Below are 16,987 nucleotides of genomic sequence, written 5' to 3'. Positions count from 1 at the left end.
AGAGAGAGAGAGAGAGAGAGAGAGAGAGAGAGCGCAGTATGCTAGTGCAGACATCGCTGGATGTGTTGGCACTGTGTCAGCACCTGGGTGTTACTGGGGCGTGGCAGGGTATGGGATGATGTTGGTGAGTTGGGAATAGTGGTGAACGGTAGGGCAGGGAGCTGCTGTTATGTTCAGTACAGAAACCTGTGTGCCCATGACTGCGAGGCTGGTGGAAATGTCAGGGGACATGGAAGGCGCACAGGCAGGGTGGCAGGGGTGTGGACCAAATGGGTCATGTAGATTCTTGTTCCCCAGCATGCCTCGGGGCCTTTGGGATGTGGTTGGCAGGACTATGGGGGTCCACAGTGGAGGAACATACTTGGGAGTAGGCAGCAAGGACGGATGAGGTGGGGGGGGGGCAGGGCTCCGCGTGCTCTGCTCACCTTTGCTAGCCTCAGCTTGATCCCTGGCTCTGTGCGTCGTGGCCAGGAAGTTTCCGTAGCTCAGGCAGTAAGAAGTGCCGCTGTCATCGGCAAATGTCACCAGAGCTCCAGGCGGCAGCCTCGCCTGGAGCTTAGGGGCTGCTGCAGCTACTGCAGCTGCAGAGGGAAACTCCAAATCCCGCCTCCACCACCCGCCTCGTTGTGGCCGCCTCCTCCCCTCGTATGGCGATCTTCTCCGCCCCCTGCCCAGGAGGGGCTCTGTCGCAAGCGGCGCATTGGAAAGGATCAGGGAGTGGCCCAGGCATGTCCAGCATCCCCCTTTGCCTCCCACACCCCACCCTCCTTCCACCTACCTGCAAGCCCTTGTCCTCTTCGACTTCTACTTGATTGATGATGTGTCCTGTGATCCCATGTCCCCCCAAAGCACACTTATCCCAGTAACCGGAGCTTGGGCCAGAGTATATGGGGAAGTTTGACAGTGGTCTGCATTTGGTTTGGGCAGCAGTTGCACAACAGTCTGCACTGGTATCCTTGTTTCTAGCAGAATGAAGGGGCCCAAGAGGGAAAGGACATAGGGCTTGGCCTTCAGGACTACCTCCAGTCCCCACAATGGAGTGGGTGTAAAGGTATGACTGACAGTGCTGCAAATCCCCTACTCCACGTACTCTGTCACTGTCTTCCTTCATTCTTGTGTGTCAGATTTTGTCTAATAGAAATATCATGTGAGTCCCAGTGCCTGGAAAGGGTGGAGCTAAGACACTGGGGGAAGGCCTGGGAGCCTGTGGGGACAAGGACTTTGGTACTAGGTCCTATTTACTTTGTTTTGCATCACAGGCCCCAAGCATTCCCATCTAGGACTTTATTTTATCCTCATATCAGTTTTGTGGAAGTCAAGGGAGGCATTTCTCATGTTATAGCTATCAACTGAGGCAGTGGTTGGAAAGGGGTGAAGCTATACTAGTCTCAAGTTAACTGAGTCAAAAGTCTAGAGCTACAGTTGAACATTTGCACAGGATACCAGCTGGTTCCAGGTCTCAATTCTAGCTTTGAGGGAGAAGGACTCAGAAGGGCCTGCTCTTTCCAGGGCTCCCAAGGGAGTCATGTCTGAGCTCAGTAAGTTCTACACCAGGGAAATGCTAAGAACTAGTTTTTGGTCAGGCACTACCAAGGGCTGGCTTCTCTGTTCACGAGGAGTAGAATCCAGTGAGACCAGGCAATCTGGGATGCTAGCAGCTTCATGGATAGGAAGCAGCCAAGGGAGGCCTATCTGCTGTGCTGCTGGAGTGTTGGCTTGTGTCTGCAGCAGAGTTCCCCTGAGTCATTACCCCTGCAGAAGAGGGAAAGTGGCAGCTTGGCTTTCAGCAACCAAGTCTCCCATCTCTGAGATTTGGTTTCTTGGTCTGTATATTTGGGAAGGGAAGCAAGATCCTGTAATCTTCAGGTGACTTTTACAACAGTATTAGACACTGATGTGTGAGCCAGAGCAGAGTGTGGATTCCAGAGCCTGTCATGACCATGCTCTTGAGCCCTGGTTGACCCTCTTCATGTTAGCTTCAGCAAAAGCTTAGCCTCTTCTAGGCAGAGGCCAGCATTATCACCCTCTCCCTGCCAGAGGGACATCAGACTGGCTGTTAGCTTGCTCTCTAGACCACTCCACTCCACTTTGGCTTCTTGCCCTTCAGCACTGGCCTATGGGCTCAAGACTTGAAACTGTTGCAACTGCCAAAATGGCGGCACACAGGTCAGCCCTTGGTTCCTTCCTACTTCTGGACCTGGGACTCTTTGCTAGTCCCGACTGTGCCTTATTCCAAGGTTATGGGACCTTTCTTTAGAAACATAAGAAGCTGAAAGCAGTGATGTACCACAAGGGACGTTTTTTTAAAATCTGTCAACACAGGAAAATACACAGAACAAGAAAGATGAGGACAACCATTCCCTACCTCTGTTTACAGAGGACACAGGGCAGCTTTGTATGTGGCTTGGGCACTCATCTGATGAACTGAGTCAGATGTGTTTCTAGACAGGTTTGAAACAACCCCTGCATCCACACTTCAGTGACTCAGAAGTTGGGGGAAGTATATCTACATTGATTCTGCTGGCCTATCCTTGCAGAGCACCCACCCAGACCTCCCACAGTGGTCACTGCTCTCTAGGCAGCAAGAACCACTCTTTGCTGTAAGACAAGAAATCCAAGGGCCGGGCTGATCTAAAGATGTCTGGGAAATTGAAAGGCTTAGGTCTGCTTGGCTTCTGGAAATAGAGTCTCCTTTCTATTTCTAGGGATTTTTCACAAGTAGCCCAGCCCAGCCTATGCTCTGTTGAAATTGCAGAATAAAACTTATAACCTTTTCTACAGAGACTTAAGTGCAGATTCCCAATGCTGAACTGGGGACACAGCTGGCCTTCATCTCTGTAGCAGTCAGGTTTACATGCTTAGGTCCTTGTGGTCTCTGACAAACTTCAGGATAAGATGATTGCTCATCTCTATCCCTTGACCTCTCTATGCCACCTCCTCACTTTACTACAGCCAGTCCCTTCGCTTCCTAAAAGACCACAGCACTCAGCACTAACACAGGACCACCAGCATGCCATGCCTTTCCTTTCTCTTCTATTCCTTGGGGACAGCCTGTGGGAGGAGGCTATCTTACTGCCTTTCCAGACCCCATGCTCTATTGAATCTCTCAGCTGCTCCCCACCAAACTGAAAATAGTCCCAGGAACTTCCAGATCCAGGCAAGGTGGAAGAACTAGGATGGTGAGCTTTCTTTGAGATGAAGTTTCCATCCTGGCAGTGTCACCCATGTCTGGGCCAGCTCTGCAGTAGTCCTTTGACTAAGATCACCTGTAACTGTTAAGGCACCCTTTTTTGGTTTTGGTCCCAATTCTATGCCACTCTCCAAGTTAGTGGAACTGCTGGAGAGGAATGGGAAAGTATTGCCTACTGAAGCCTCAGGCCTGGTGTAGGGTTCCCAAGCTTGGTAGAGAGGAAGGCTCTTGTTTTCTCTGGCATTCCATCCTCTCCACAGTCCCTTCTGTGCCTCGTGGCATTGTGCTCTGAGTGCTGTGCCCAGACTGAAGGTTTCTTACATGGAAACCCTGTTTTTACATCTTGGGGTACTCTTTGGATATGTGTGCATGTACACACACACACACACACACACACACACACACACACACACACACACACACCTGCAGTTTATTTCTGGGCAACCTTTGAATCATACAGACAAGAATGCCTGTGGTTGAATCCATCTGCTATCACAGGTGCCCCAGTCTACCATGGCACCATCTATGAGTAAACAGGCTTAACTCTGTACTCAGCCCACCCCCTTCCTTGATCACGTACAGAAGCACATTAATTGTTTTCTGGGGCAAGGACCTCAGGAGCCAGGTTCAGTTTTAAACCCCCTCTAGCAGTTGCTGTGCTCCCACTCTTTGTCTTGTCCTCTAGAGAAGTACTGAGTATGTTTGTATCTACATTACAGACGATATGATTCTTTTACCAGGAGAGAGCCAGCTTCCCACATTAGGTGGCTGGGTAGGCAAAGGGGAGGTAAGGATGAACAGAAGCCATGACTCTTGTGCAGAAGGCCTTTAGGCTTATTTAAGGGATGTTAAGGACCAAAGGAGGCCAGCAACTAGATGAGCTACCAGGGGTGGAAGGATTAGGCTGCACAGACAGATGACAGCTCCCTTGCTCTTTAGACATCTTTGTTTGTTTGTTTGTTTGTTTGTTTGAGACAGGGTTTCTCTGTATAACCCTGGCTGTCCTGGAACTCTGTAGAAGAGGCTGGCCTTGAACTCAGAAATCTGCCTGTCTCTGATTCCCAAGTGTTGGGATTAATGTCGTGTGCCACTACTGCCCAGCTGCTTTAGACATCTTTTAACCATTGCTTTCTGCCTGGGCCAGGAGAAAGGCCTCTGTGAGTGGTCTTTCTGGCCACATCATTGGATGATACTCCTATCCCCTGACAGGAATGGGTCTTGCCAGTCATGCCTGGTCACCACAAGAAACAAGATAATATGTGAAACAGGCAGCCATGGACAGCCCAGATCAGGGCTCTGATGTCAGTGACAAGAAGAGGGGGGCTCCTGGGGAGACTGTGGGGGACCTATGCACCATTGAGAATCCCAACTTCCTTTTCTGTTGGCTCCAGCTACCCCTCTTTCCCAGAACTTTAGTTGTCTTCCTATTCCCAGACTCCCAGACTGGTTGAGCCTCAGGCACTCCTGTCCTTCCCAGCCTGAGACTTTTTAAAAGTTCTTGTTGTGAGCTGTGGCATATCTTGTGGCAGAGGCTGGGCTTCAGGTACTAGAAATGACCTTCTAAGCAAAGATTCAATGCTGGCTGAGGTAAGTGGCTTCCAGGAGGAAGACTTGGGTAAGGCCTGTCACCTTGTCCTGACTCTAGCCTGATTGCCTTTTGAAGCATTATGGCCTCTATCTTAGCTTTCCACCTTGAAGCTCAGAAATGTCAGGAGGGGCCTCCTTGGGTGTAGGAAGTCCTCTTCCATAAGCCTTTGGGTAATGAGCAGCTCAGGGGACTGTGTAATGGTTTCATTCAAGTCATGATGACCATGAGGGTAAGCAATGACATTGACTGGTAGTGACAAGGGTGTTTCTGCTCTCATTTAGTGCTCCTAGATGCTCCCAGAACACAGAAAGAAGTGATGGAGTTAGTTTTCACCACAACCAATCAAGAAGTCAATGCCAAATTGTTCATCAGTTAAGTCTCAGCCTATATAGTGGGAAGTGACCTCTGAACTTGGCAACTAGGGTCACTCTTTCCCACTAACTTCAGAGCGACCTGAGGCCTCAGTGCATCCTGCAAAGCCCCCTCCAGCCACCAGAATAGGGAAGAAGTCTGCTCCCTCTGCTCCTGACTACAATGAACTGGGGCTGCAATTCAGATAGATAAAATGCTGATCAGCAAAGAAAGTGGGGTCATCCCACCAGATAGAGTCCCAAGCTGAGGTTGCATGTGAACCTAGCCTGGTACCCTCACTACTTCTCCTGTTGAGGACTACTGCCACAAAGAAGGCTCAGGATGTTTCTGCCAACTCTGTGGGGATTTTTCCATCTAAATTTAGCAAGCCAACCATTCCCTCTCAGTACCTACTTCTCACATTGGTAATTGATTGGTGTTCTGAGAGAACCCTACAAGAAGGACACAGATACCATGTCACATGATCTGCTTGTCCTAGGCTCTGGGCAGTGAGAATGTGGAGAAAGCAGTGAGCTGAGGTAGGGACAGTGAAATTCAGAGAGGCAACTGTTGACTAGACCCTGCCTGAGAAATGCTGAAGGTGGAGAGCTCCTTGCTCTGGGCCGGGTCCTCCTAGTGAGGAGCCATGATGTCACTAAGCTTCTTCTTCTGTGGTGGTGGTGGGGTCCTTACTGTCCTACCTGTAGATGTTGAGCTGTGGGCAGCACTGTTTCCTTTAAGCAGCTGCCTAAGTTGTGTTAATAGAAAGAAGGAAAAACATGGTGACTCTGGGATCTTTTCAGTTGGCCATGTGTGTTTGGTTGTTACACCTGGAGCAGAGACCTGAGACTTGATTTTCTAGCAGTGGAAGCCTCCAGAGAAAGCTGCTATGAGTAATATGGGATGTGACTGTGAGGGTGACCCAGTCTTTAAATTTGCAAAGCTCAGCTCTGGGGTCATGTAGTTGGGGAGCTGAACAGAGCCATGAGGGCTGTGTCTTATAACATGTGTGACCTGAAGGTAGTTGGTCTCTGCAGCTTCGGTGGAGGAAGAGATGGGTCAAGGACAGGAGTTTTAAGGCTACAAGCCTGGGAGTACTTCCTAATGCTTAGAGCTGCCAGTTTTGGATTGGCTGGCCAGAAGAATAACACAAGCTAACCAGTGGAATGTTTAGCACCAAAGGCTGCTTCTTGGTGTCTAAGTTCTGGGCAGCCTGCAGGCCATGGATAGGAACCTGGATTATTGGTCTCAATGGATATTTTTTTCAGGAGCTTGGTATACACCCACCAATCTCCACCTCTCCCACCCCCTGCTCATGCCCAAACCACACCCCTTTTTGAAGTCTGATATAGAAAATTTCCAAGTCTACTGGAGCTGGTGGGAGTCTGAGATCTTTTTTGTTTGTTTGCTTTTCAAATTTTTGTTATTTATTTATTTATTTATACATTCCGAGTACAGTTTCCCCTCCCTCATCTCCTCCCAGTCTTCCCCCCACCACTTCCTCCCCCTTCCTCACATCTACTCGTCCTCTATCTCTCTTCAGAAAAGGATAGGCTTCCCATGGATATCAACCAGCCATGGCCTATCAAGTTGCAGTAAGACTACGCACCTCCTTAAGTGTAGATCAGGCAACCCAGTAGTCAGAAAGGGTACCCAAATCAGGCAACAGACAGTGCCTGCTTGTACTGTTAGGATAACTGTTAACATATATGTGGAGGGTCTAGGTTAGACCTATGCAAGCTCCCTGAGTGTTGGTTCAGTCTTTGTGGGCCTCTATGAGTCCATGTTAGTTGATCCTATGGGCTTTCTTGTGGTGTCTTTGTCCTCTTTGGCTTCTACAATCTTTCCTCCTCCTCTTCTGCAGGATTCTCCAGGCTCTACCTAATGTTTGGCTGTGGGTCTCTGCATCTGTTTCCATCAGTTGTTGGGTGAAGCCTCTCTGAGGACAATTGGGCTAGGCACTAATTTGAGTATAACGGAATATCTTTGGGAATCATTTCATTGCCTTCTTTTTTTCCAGGCCAACATCTTTACATCAATGCTGCTTTTCTTTTCTTAAGACAGATAGGCAAGGTTGGTCTCAAACCTGTATGTAGCTGAGGAGGATCTGGAACTTCTGACACTACTGCCTCCCTCTCCCTAGTGTTTGGATCATTGGTATGTACTATCATACCTGAATTTTCACAATCACATTCTGAATGTCTCTTACATGTTGCATCCCTGGCCAGAGCCTCAGAGAGCCCACCAAAGCTAATCACAGCATTAGATTCCAGTGAGGGTCTGGCCATTTTCTAAAAACCCCTTACATCGCTTCTCAGCCTTTTGGCTAAGATCAAGTGTAAAAACCCCTTGCTTTGCCTCTGGATGTTGTGACTTCAGAGCTTAGATTGGTATTACCTGTCCCTTCTGTTGGTAAGTGGTTGTTGAGTTGTGTTTATAGGAGGATTAGTGTTGAGAAATCATGTCTTCTGTATTTGTGACATCATCCTTGTCCACTAGTATCATGGAATAGAGCCTGTTTTCCCTGCTTGCACTCTCAAGGATATCTCTCAGCGCATACCATTGACCAATGTCCACATGCTGACCCATATCCTAAGGTCTATGTATCAGAGATACTGGGCTCAGTTGCACTCTGGGTGGATTTCTTTGGGCCACTCAGAACATATCTCAAATTTCTGTGTCACAGAGGCATACGTCATGTACTGTCTTCCAGTCACAGCTCCATCTGTTTCTAGGCTGTCTGATAAAGGCTCTGAAGGCTACAAGAGTAGCATTGAAAGCCTGCCTTCAGAGCAAGGAGGTTTGTGTTTAGAATATGCTGTCTTAGAGAAGCTTGCCTCCCTGCCTCAGCCCTTACTGATATGTACTTCATCTTCCATTCTTTGCACACCTAGTTTCCACCTCCTAACTGATCACCAGCCTTGACTTCACCTGAATTCTGTTCACTCTCTTTGACTGGCTTTTCAAAATCTCAGGATCTGTCTTGTCATTTATCTGTGCTGACCAAGTATCCCCATTTCAACTTCTAGTTTCCTAAGTCCTCCTGTGGTACTATACATTTTCCTGTACACATCTCCCCAGAGTTCAGGCCAGGCAGCATTAGCTACCTTTCAGTCTGGGACTCCTCCCCTGTGGTCAGACTGCAGGGTGGTGGAGGCACTCTTTCCTACCTTTGGCTGACAGATGTGCTCCTCCTACTGACTGGGCTTCTGCTTCCCTCCCTCCCTATCCATCCTCGGGGTAGATGGCTCTGATAAGGGATGGGCAGGAGGGAGAGGGACTGGGGAGGTCTGGATATCTCAGAGCATTGCAACAGTTTGCCTTCTGGCCACCTGGTGTTAGACTCACAGGAGCCATTTGCTTGTCTTAGGTCAGCCTTTTCATTTATGCCCTTCAGCCCACCAGCACAGGCCCCCTACTTTGGCCACACCATCCTGCTATCTTCCCATCACCATGCACACATACCATCTTTCTTCCCTCACCAAGTCTTCTGAATGCTGCCTCGCTCTGGTTCCCAGCAATTTCTGGGGCCTGGATGGAATTGTTTTCCAGCCACTGTACCCAGAGCCACCCATCCACCTCCCTGCCAAGATGCCCCGGCTGGCCAGGTTTTTGGCTTGCTTTCCCTCCTCCTGGCCAGTTGCCCCAGTCTCTTTTTCAGGCATTCCATGCCTTCTAATGTCTCTGTACATGTCTTCATGGAATGATCTCAGCTCCTTTCCTTGGTCAAAACTGTGACAGCACTGTCTTTTATTCATAGCATTTACTGCCAGCTGGCTATTGCCACATGGAAGTCTCATGGCACTTCAGACGTTTGTTCAAAATTGAGTCCACGGTAATTCCTCCTCCAGCCTGATCTCTCTTTCCATGACCTCCACATACTGTTACAGACTTTGAAATTTTATATACATATCCCCTTGGCCCTGTCAAGTCCTGTGCCTCCTGGCCTGTACTGTACTGCTCTATCTGCAGCATAGCTTCTTCCCAGCCCCCATTCCCATCCCAAGCCAGAAGGATTGTCTTAAGACAGATACTAAGCTACTCCTCCCCTTTGGGCCCCTTAATGGTCCCTTGTGGCCTTGAGAACAAAGTCCAGTTTGCAGGTCCTATGTGACCTGGCTCTTGTGCCCCTCTGGCCTCCCCTCTCCCACTTCCTCCCTGCCCACATTCCAGCCCCAGCTTTTTATTTGCAGTTTCCAGAACACACTGGGATACTTAGTGTCCCTTTGCCTTATTCTACATAAGGTCACATTCTGAGGCTCCAGGCAGACTCCATGTTTTGTGAGGCTTAGTAGTTCCTCTTCTTGGCCAACAGCATGTAGAAAACACATTTATTCCATCTTATCCCTCCGATCTACTCTGTCTACCCTCATGCAGTCTGTCTTCCAGGAAATGGTTCACTTCTTTTTTAAACTCCAGCTGTACCAACCGTGGGCCATCTCTGTCTCTAGTATCTCTAGTAGCCTGGCTCCTGGAAGGAAAAGTGTTGGAAGCTTGAGACTCCTGCCCTTGAGACTTAGGCAGCATGTAGTTGGACAGCTGGTTTCAGGCAGGGCCTGGGATTTGGGACCAGCTTTTGTCCCAAATTGTTGCTTTGTATCCCACCACCATTCCTGGAAAAGAGAGTGGACCTCATAAAACTATACTCTATGACTAGGCCTGAACTAGGCTGCCAGAATATGGAGGGGCCCAAGAATGGAGTCCATCTCCAGGAGACCTCTGCCCATAAATAGCAATTACAGCACAGTCACAGTCCCAGGACAGCTGGCTTTAGTAGCTGCTGTCATTTGCCTGAGGCTACCAATTCTGCCCATGCAGTCAATAGGTACTTGTTGCCTTATTAACTCTGGTGGCCTCATTCTACCTCCAGGGGAGGATTCCTAGTCTCTGGGGTAGGCCCTGATAGTTGTCTTCAAACCTCTGTCTCCTGTTCCCTGGTATGCCCCAGAGCCTGAAGGCACTGCCTGGCAGTCTCAGAGGCTCCAGCCTCTTTGGTTCTCCCAGTTCAGGCTCCCCTCAGGCTCCTTTCCCATTGTCCCTCACCTGTTATTAACATTGCTAGGCTCAGCAGCAGAATTCCAATCTTTACTTTTACCATTTTATATTCAGTCACCTCAGGCCAGCTGTACCTTCCTCCTCCCCAGTATTTTCACCTTCCACCCCCTTCAGCTGGTACCTGGTATCTCTTCAGGACCTCAGGACACTTCAGATGACTAGAGCTGTCTTGAAGGCAAGTGTGTGCTTGTCAAGGCTTTGCTGGCCACATGCCTTCCCTTCTCTCTTCAGCTGGTCAACCCCCAGATGCTGTAAGAGGAGGGCAAGCTGTTGTATTATTACATTGGTGGTCCCTGGATAAACCTCTGCCACAGGTTCCATGACCAGTTAGCCTGGACCTCTGTTCTGTTACTAAGGAAACCATAGTGAGTGGTTGTCAGGGAAGAGAGAGAGCATGTCTCTGTGAGGGATGAGGCCCCTTGCTGGCTGCACAGAATCCCACCAGACAGACCCACAAACATGCATCAAGAGCTGTGGTCCCTAGGAAGTATGGAGCAGAATACTGAGACGAGGCTGGTCCTGTCTTGTGTTCTGTGCTTGCTGTGTTTTACTAAAACAACACGAGACCTATAGCCAGAGGATGACAGCATGATCATACATGTCTGTTGTACAGGCACAGGTCTTCCCAGGTACAACAATATGCTTCCTGTCCCACTGAGGCATACTGGCAAATAGATTGGCTGGTTGAGAACACTGAGGCTGTGGGAAAGGGAAGTTGGGGCTAGGTAGAGAAAACAGAAGGGATCTGACAGAACACTTAGGGTGCATTTTGGGAAGGAAAATGCCAGAAACAAAACCTGGGACAGAGCAGCAGGAAGCTGGGAGTGAACAGTGACAAGCAGGTAAGAGGAAGTGGGCAAGGAGGTTAAACTTGACCGTAGGTGGCAACAATAACAGCGAGAGACCCAAATTCTCTAGTATAACTGTCATAGAGAGCTTATCATGGGTTGTTTTTCATAAACTGAAGTCCTGACGTCCAGTACCTGGGAACGTGACTTTATTTGGAAATCAGTTCTTTCCAGATAAAGTCAGCAGGATGAAGTCAGACTGGAAGGTGGTGGGCTCCTAATCCATTAAGACCAGTGTTACAAAAGAAGGGAATTTGGACTCAAACACAGGAAGATGTGAAGACGAAGGCAAAGATCTACAAGACAAAGCAGATCAAAGGTCACACACCAACCAGCAGAATCCAAGCCAAGGCCAGGAACACATCATCCCATGAGTCTTCAGGGGCAGAAGGTCCTGTCAATACCCATGTCTCAGACTCCTGTCCTTTGGACTAGAGGAAAAATAAATAAATGTCTGTTGTTTCAAGGCTCCTTGTGGGTGGTATTTTGCTATCATTGCTCTAGAAAGCAATTTCAAAAATGTTTTCTCATATATAATATTACTTAATTCTAAAATATCTATATGAAGTAGATGATCTTAATTTTTTTATAGTGAAAACACTGGAATTCAGGACTTTTGAGTGATTTTGCCAGGGTTATTTAACCAGACTGAGGTACTCCCAGAACTGAGTTCAACTCTTGAGACTTTATTGTAGATCTGGAGAAATTTAAGAGCTCTAAACACCTGAAGATTCCTGATTCCCAATATATTTGGATCTTATACTTAAATTAAAAAACTTACTATGTGCGTGAGGATGTATATTCCATAATGTGTGTGCAAGTAAAAGGATAACTTTTGGGATTCAGCTTTCTCTTTCCATCTTGTGGGTCCCAGAAATCAAACTCAGGCCATCAGGCTTGGTAGCAACACCTTTGCCTGCTAAGAATTCTTGCTGGCCCCCTAATTTTATAAAATATCATTATTATCATCATTATTATTAATTCCTTGAAAAAAATTTTAAAATATGGAACACTTCACGAATTTGCGTGTCATCTTTGCGCAGGGGCCATGCTAGTCTTCTCTGTATCATTCCAATTTTAGTATATGTGCTGCTGAAGCGAGCACAATTCCTTGAAATTTTTGTACAGTGTATTCTAATCATATTTACTCAACTCCCAAAGTCCTCTCAGATCTACTCTCTATCCACCTGTGTTAGTTGGGGTACAGCATATTCAAACCACTCACACTTCCATGGTCTCTCTCTTTTCATTAATTTCAGCGTATTAATTTTTTTCTTTTAAAACAAAATTTTTTCCTTCTGACTTCCTCTTTGTATTTAGTCAGGATTCTCTGGAGAAACAACTTATAGAAAGAGTTTATATATATATATATATATATATATATATATATTCATAAAGAGGATTTATTAGTATGTCTTACAGACTGTGGTCCTGCTAGTCCAGCAATGGCTGTCTACCAACAGAAGGTCCAAGAATCCAGTAGTTGTTCAGTCCATGAGACTTGATGTCTCCACTGGTCATTAGTATATGTCAAAATTCCATAGAAGTTCTAATGCCAGTGAAGGAATGGACTTGCCAGCCAGAGGGGGGACAAGCAGTCAGAGAGAGTAAGCATCCTTCTTCATGTCCTTTATACAAGCTGCCAGCAGAAGATGTGACCCAGATTAAAGATGAGTCTTCCCATTTCAAATGACTGAATTACAAAAAAAATCCCTCATGGGTGTGCCCAGATGCCTGGGTTTTACTTAATCCCAGATGTAGTCAAGTTGACAAACAGGAGTCCCCATACTCTTGATGCATACATTGTTTATTTATGATGCTTGGGATCAAACCCCAGGTCTTGTGCATGTTGGCAAGCACTCTACTATTGAGACACATCCACTGCCCGAACAGTGAATTATTTAGAAGTGTGTTTAGATTCATGGTATATGTATATTTTTCTGTTATTGATTTCTATTTTGTGTTGTGATTGGAGAATACACGCTGTATGATTTCAGTTTTTAAAAAGCTTGTTGAACTAGGCAGTGGTGGTACATGCCTTTAATCTCAGCAGCATATGGGAGGCAGAGGCAAAAGAACCTCTGAGCACAGAGCCAGTCTGGTCTGCAGATCAAGTTCCAGGACAGCCAGGGCTACACAAAGAAACCCTGTCTCAAACAAACAAACAAAATAATAATAATAATAATAATAATAATAATAATAATAATAATAGTAATAATAATAATAAAGTTTGCTCCATCTGTGTCACTCTACATCTTTTAGGCAGGACACATTTTGGGTCAGAGGTTTTGTGGGTGGTTTACTATCCTTACACTGGGAGATGGAAGGAATGGCCAACCAGTGTCTGGCCCAACTTGAGACTCATCCCAAGGGCCAACCCCTGACACTATTACTGATACTGTATTATGCTTGCAGACAGGAACCTAGCATAACTGTCCTCTGAGAGGATCCACCCAGAGGCTGGAAACAGATGCAGAGACCCATAGCCAAACAGATAGAGTTGGGAGTCTTGTGGAAGAGTTGAGGGAAAGCTTGAGAGACCTGAAAAGGACAGGACCTTCTCAGGAAGACCAACAGAGTCAACTAACCTGGACCCTTGGAGGCTCCCAGAAATTGAATCACCAACTGAAGAGCAAACATGGGCTGGACCTAGTCCCCCCCTACCCCCCCACCCCAGATTTGCAGCTTGGTCTTCATTCGGATCTCCCAACAACTGGAGCAGGGGTAATCCCTGAATCTTTTGCCTATCTGTGAATCCCGTTCCCTTCACTGGGCCACCTTGTCTGGCCTCATTGGGAGAGGATGTGTCTATTCCTGCAGTAACTGGAGGTGCCAGATGAGGGGAACTGGGACCTCCTTCTTCTCTGAGGAGAAAGGAAGGGGGAAGTGGGAAGAGAAGCTTTAAAGGGGGTCTGGGAGAAGAGGGGCAGCTGATATTGATTGGGATGTAAAGTGAATAAATAAATAAATAAATTTGTAAAAATTTAAAATGTTTGTTGAAGTTTTCCTAGAATATGGTCTTTTTCAATTTTATTCTGCTATTGAGCACTGTACTTTATAATTATCTTTATAAATATTTTTGATCCTATTTGTTGATGGTGTCATTGAATTATTTTATATTTTGTTTGATTTTTTGTGATTTTTTTATTGTAAAACATAAGAGGTTGACTCTGAGGAAATGTATCAGTTAGTAAAGTGCTTGTTTCACTTTTTTTAAAGTTTAAGTTAAGTTTAAGTCTCGGAACCCACTTAAAAAGCTGGGCATAAACTGGTCTGTGGTGGTACATGCCTTTAATCCCAGCACTTGGGAGGCAGAGACAGGAGGATTTCTGCATTCAAGGCCAGCTTGATCTACAGAATGAGTTCCATAACAGACGGGTTACACAGAGAAACTCTGTCTTGAAAAAATAAAACAAAACAAAAAAGCTGCCTCAATTACAACTTTCCTGTTGATCCAGGTCTGAAGTAGTTTCTGGGTAGTAAGAGGACCCAGGAAGATGATGACCAATTTCAACAAGTAGCCTGCAACATCCCCCACCAGGCCAAGAAAAGTGCCCCAGAAGGTGGTCCACCTGTTTCCTGTTGAAGCAGGAGTTAACTGCCTCAGGGAAGAAAGTCATATCAGACAGAAAGACCATGCCTAGTAAGAGTATGGAGGTATCAGAATGTTTCTGTGAAGATAGCAAACATCCGGCATATATCTATGGCTGGAGTGCACTGTGCCACAGGTCTTCTGTGTATTGTGCAAGTATGTGGGGAGGAGTCAGCAGAGAGGCCCCTTTTGTTCAAGGTCTGAAGATACTTCCCAAATCCCAGCTCAGCTCCTGGAGTCCCTGGGACACAGTAAGCTTACTCCCTGGCTTGTTCACTTGTGCACATATGTGGACAGACAGACAGACAGACAGACAGAGACCTTGTATTTCCAGGCGCAGATGTTCTCTTGCCTACCACAATGCAGTCACAGCCTCTCTGCAATCAGACTGCATACTACCTTGCCGGCCTGTTGCTGCCACTTGTGCATATGAGCACACTCACACACTCTGCCCATACACTAACACATACAGAGCTCTGGACCTGGGCTGAGTGAAAAATAGCTATGACAGTTCTTGGTGGCATCTCCTTTCATTGCCTCTCCCTCCATCCCCACCCTCCTCTTTGCAGGCTGGCCTCCAAGTGGTAAGTGTGGGAATGTAGTTGAGGTAGAGCAGGGCCCAGAAGTCCTGACTCTGGTAGGGTAAAGGAAAGAGACCTGTACTATTCATAGCCAAGCCACAAGTGCCCAGTGCTTGTTTATTTTTTATTTTTAAATTGTTTTATTTATTTACATTCCAAATGTTGCCTTCCTCTCTGGTCCCCCTCCAAGACTTTTATCCCCCTTTCCTGGGGCATCAAGTCTCTACAAGATTAGGCACTTGTTGTTTACCATGCTGGCACTGGGACCAGACACTTCCTTGAGCAACAATAGGAGGACAATCTGAGTAGGCCACACACTCTCTGGAATTGTCCCCTTACAAGACCTGGTTATGTCGATAGCTCAGATTTCAGCTGTCATTCTTATGTACATTGGAATCAGTGATTTTCACACAATGTGGAAGGTAGGAGCCAATGTGTGCACACATGTTTCAGTGGTTTGGATCAGTATATATGTGTGCAGAGTGCCAGGTGTGTGCATATTTGTGTGTGACTGTATATAAGCATGCATGTGTATGGTATGTACATATGTGAGCTCTCTCTCTCTTTCACACTCTCTCTCTCTTGCTCTCTCCCCCTCTCTACCCCCCCTCTGTTAATCCTCACTCATCCTCTTTTGAGGCTGCTAGAAGAGAAAGGGACAGAGCCTGCTATCCTTCACAGCAGCCAGCAGCCTAGAAGCATGCTGAAAGGGATGGGAAGCTTGTATGTGCTACAGAGAAATGTGCATGAGCAAGGGCAGGAGAATAAGGCATCAGGGGCTAGATGTGTGCCTTTGGGTGATAGATGTTTATAGTCTTCTAGGGATCCCAAAAATGAGACACGTTTGAGTAGGATAGTACAGGAGGATCCCTACTTGAGCCACCTGGGGCTTTTCCATCCCTGTGAGGTTGGGCTTCTGTACTTGGGCCTGGCTGGAAGCTAGGCTGGGTAGAGTGCTCAGACATAGAGAACAGCCTCTCAGGCTCAGGAGGCAGGATTTCCATCCTGGCAGCCCCAGTTGCATGGGCCTCTCTCCCACCCCTTGAAGCTCCTCCATTTGTAGAACACATACTGTGTTCATACATTCCATTTCTTCCTGTGTTCACACGTTTCATTTCTTTCGGCTGTCACTTGACCTGGTTTTAGGTCATTTGACTGTACCCTAAACTGCAATGTGAAGGCAAATGCCTGGAACAAGCACTGTCTGAGACCCTGTCAACATTTACGCATCACTGACCCTAGAATGTGGAAACCAGGGCCAGATTTAAGGAGCTTGGGGTACCACTGTTGAGTGGGCCTGCCTCTAGCTCTGGAGGAAAGAGGTACAGAGAAATGAAGGTCTGGATCTGGGTTTGTTGATGGAATGGTTCTGTCTCTGCCTACAGAGGTGAGTATTACCTGTGTCAAAAACGTCCCAGGATCTGGAATGGCCAAGGCCAAAGGGAAGAAGGGGTCTTGACAGGGTGGCTCCCATATCAGTTTTATGAACTGAAAAGGTGGGCAAAAAAAGCCTCCTCCATCAAAATGGGTCAGCAAGCTAAGATGCTTTCTGCGAAGCCTGATAACCTAAGTTTGGTGCCTGGAATATACCTAGTAGGAGAGAACCAACTCACACAAGTTTCAAGAGCTGTAGCTTAATTCTGCTCTCTGAAATGGAGGCTGGACTTCATGACTCCTGTGTAATAGAATAAACCAGAATGGCTGCCCAGGATCCTCAGAATGGCCAAAGCCAAAGGGAGAGGCATTGCCAAGGTGGTCTCCATACCAGTTTAGTGACCCTAA

At 47.0% G+C, this 16,987-nt stretch overlaps 1 protein-coding gene and 1 non-coding gene across 2 annotated transcripts in view; both read right to left on the bottom strand.

Annotated features, from left to right (window-relative positions):
- The window catches only part of Dusp9 (dual specificity phosphatase 9), a 7,687-nt gene extending 7,199 nt beyond the window's left edge, over positions 1–488 (bottom strand). Inside the window, exon 1 of the mRNA XM_031374411.1 lies at positions 426–488. The gene's annotated coding sequence lies outside the window, so the exon portion shown is untranslated. The remainder of the gene's footprint in view (positions 1–425) is intronic.
- An 11,542-nt stretch (positions 489–12,030) lies between these two features.
- LOC116095761 lies at positions 12,031–12,137 on the bottom strand. Its single transcript, XR_004120722.1, has one exon. It is a non-coding gene; the product is annotated as a U6 spliceosomal RNA (small nuclear RNA).
- Positions 12,138–16,987: the final 4,850 nt, after the last annotated feature.

This window comes from Mastomys coucha, chromosome X, assembly GCF_008632895.1.
Source record: "Mastomys coucha isolate ucsf_1 chromosome X, UCSF_Mcou_1, whole genome shotgun sequence".
Lineage (NCBI taxonomy): Eukaryota > Metazoa > Chordata > Mammalia > Rodentia > Muridae > Mastomys > Mastomys coucha.
The sequence above is the reverse complement of the archived record's forward strand: the minus strand, read 5'-3'. Positions and strand labels throughout refer to the sequence as shown.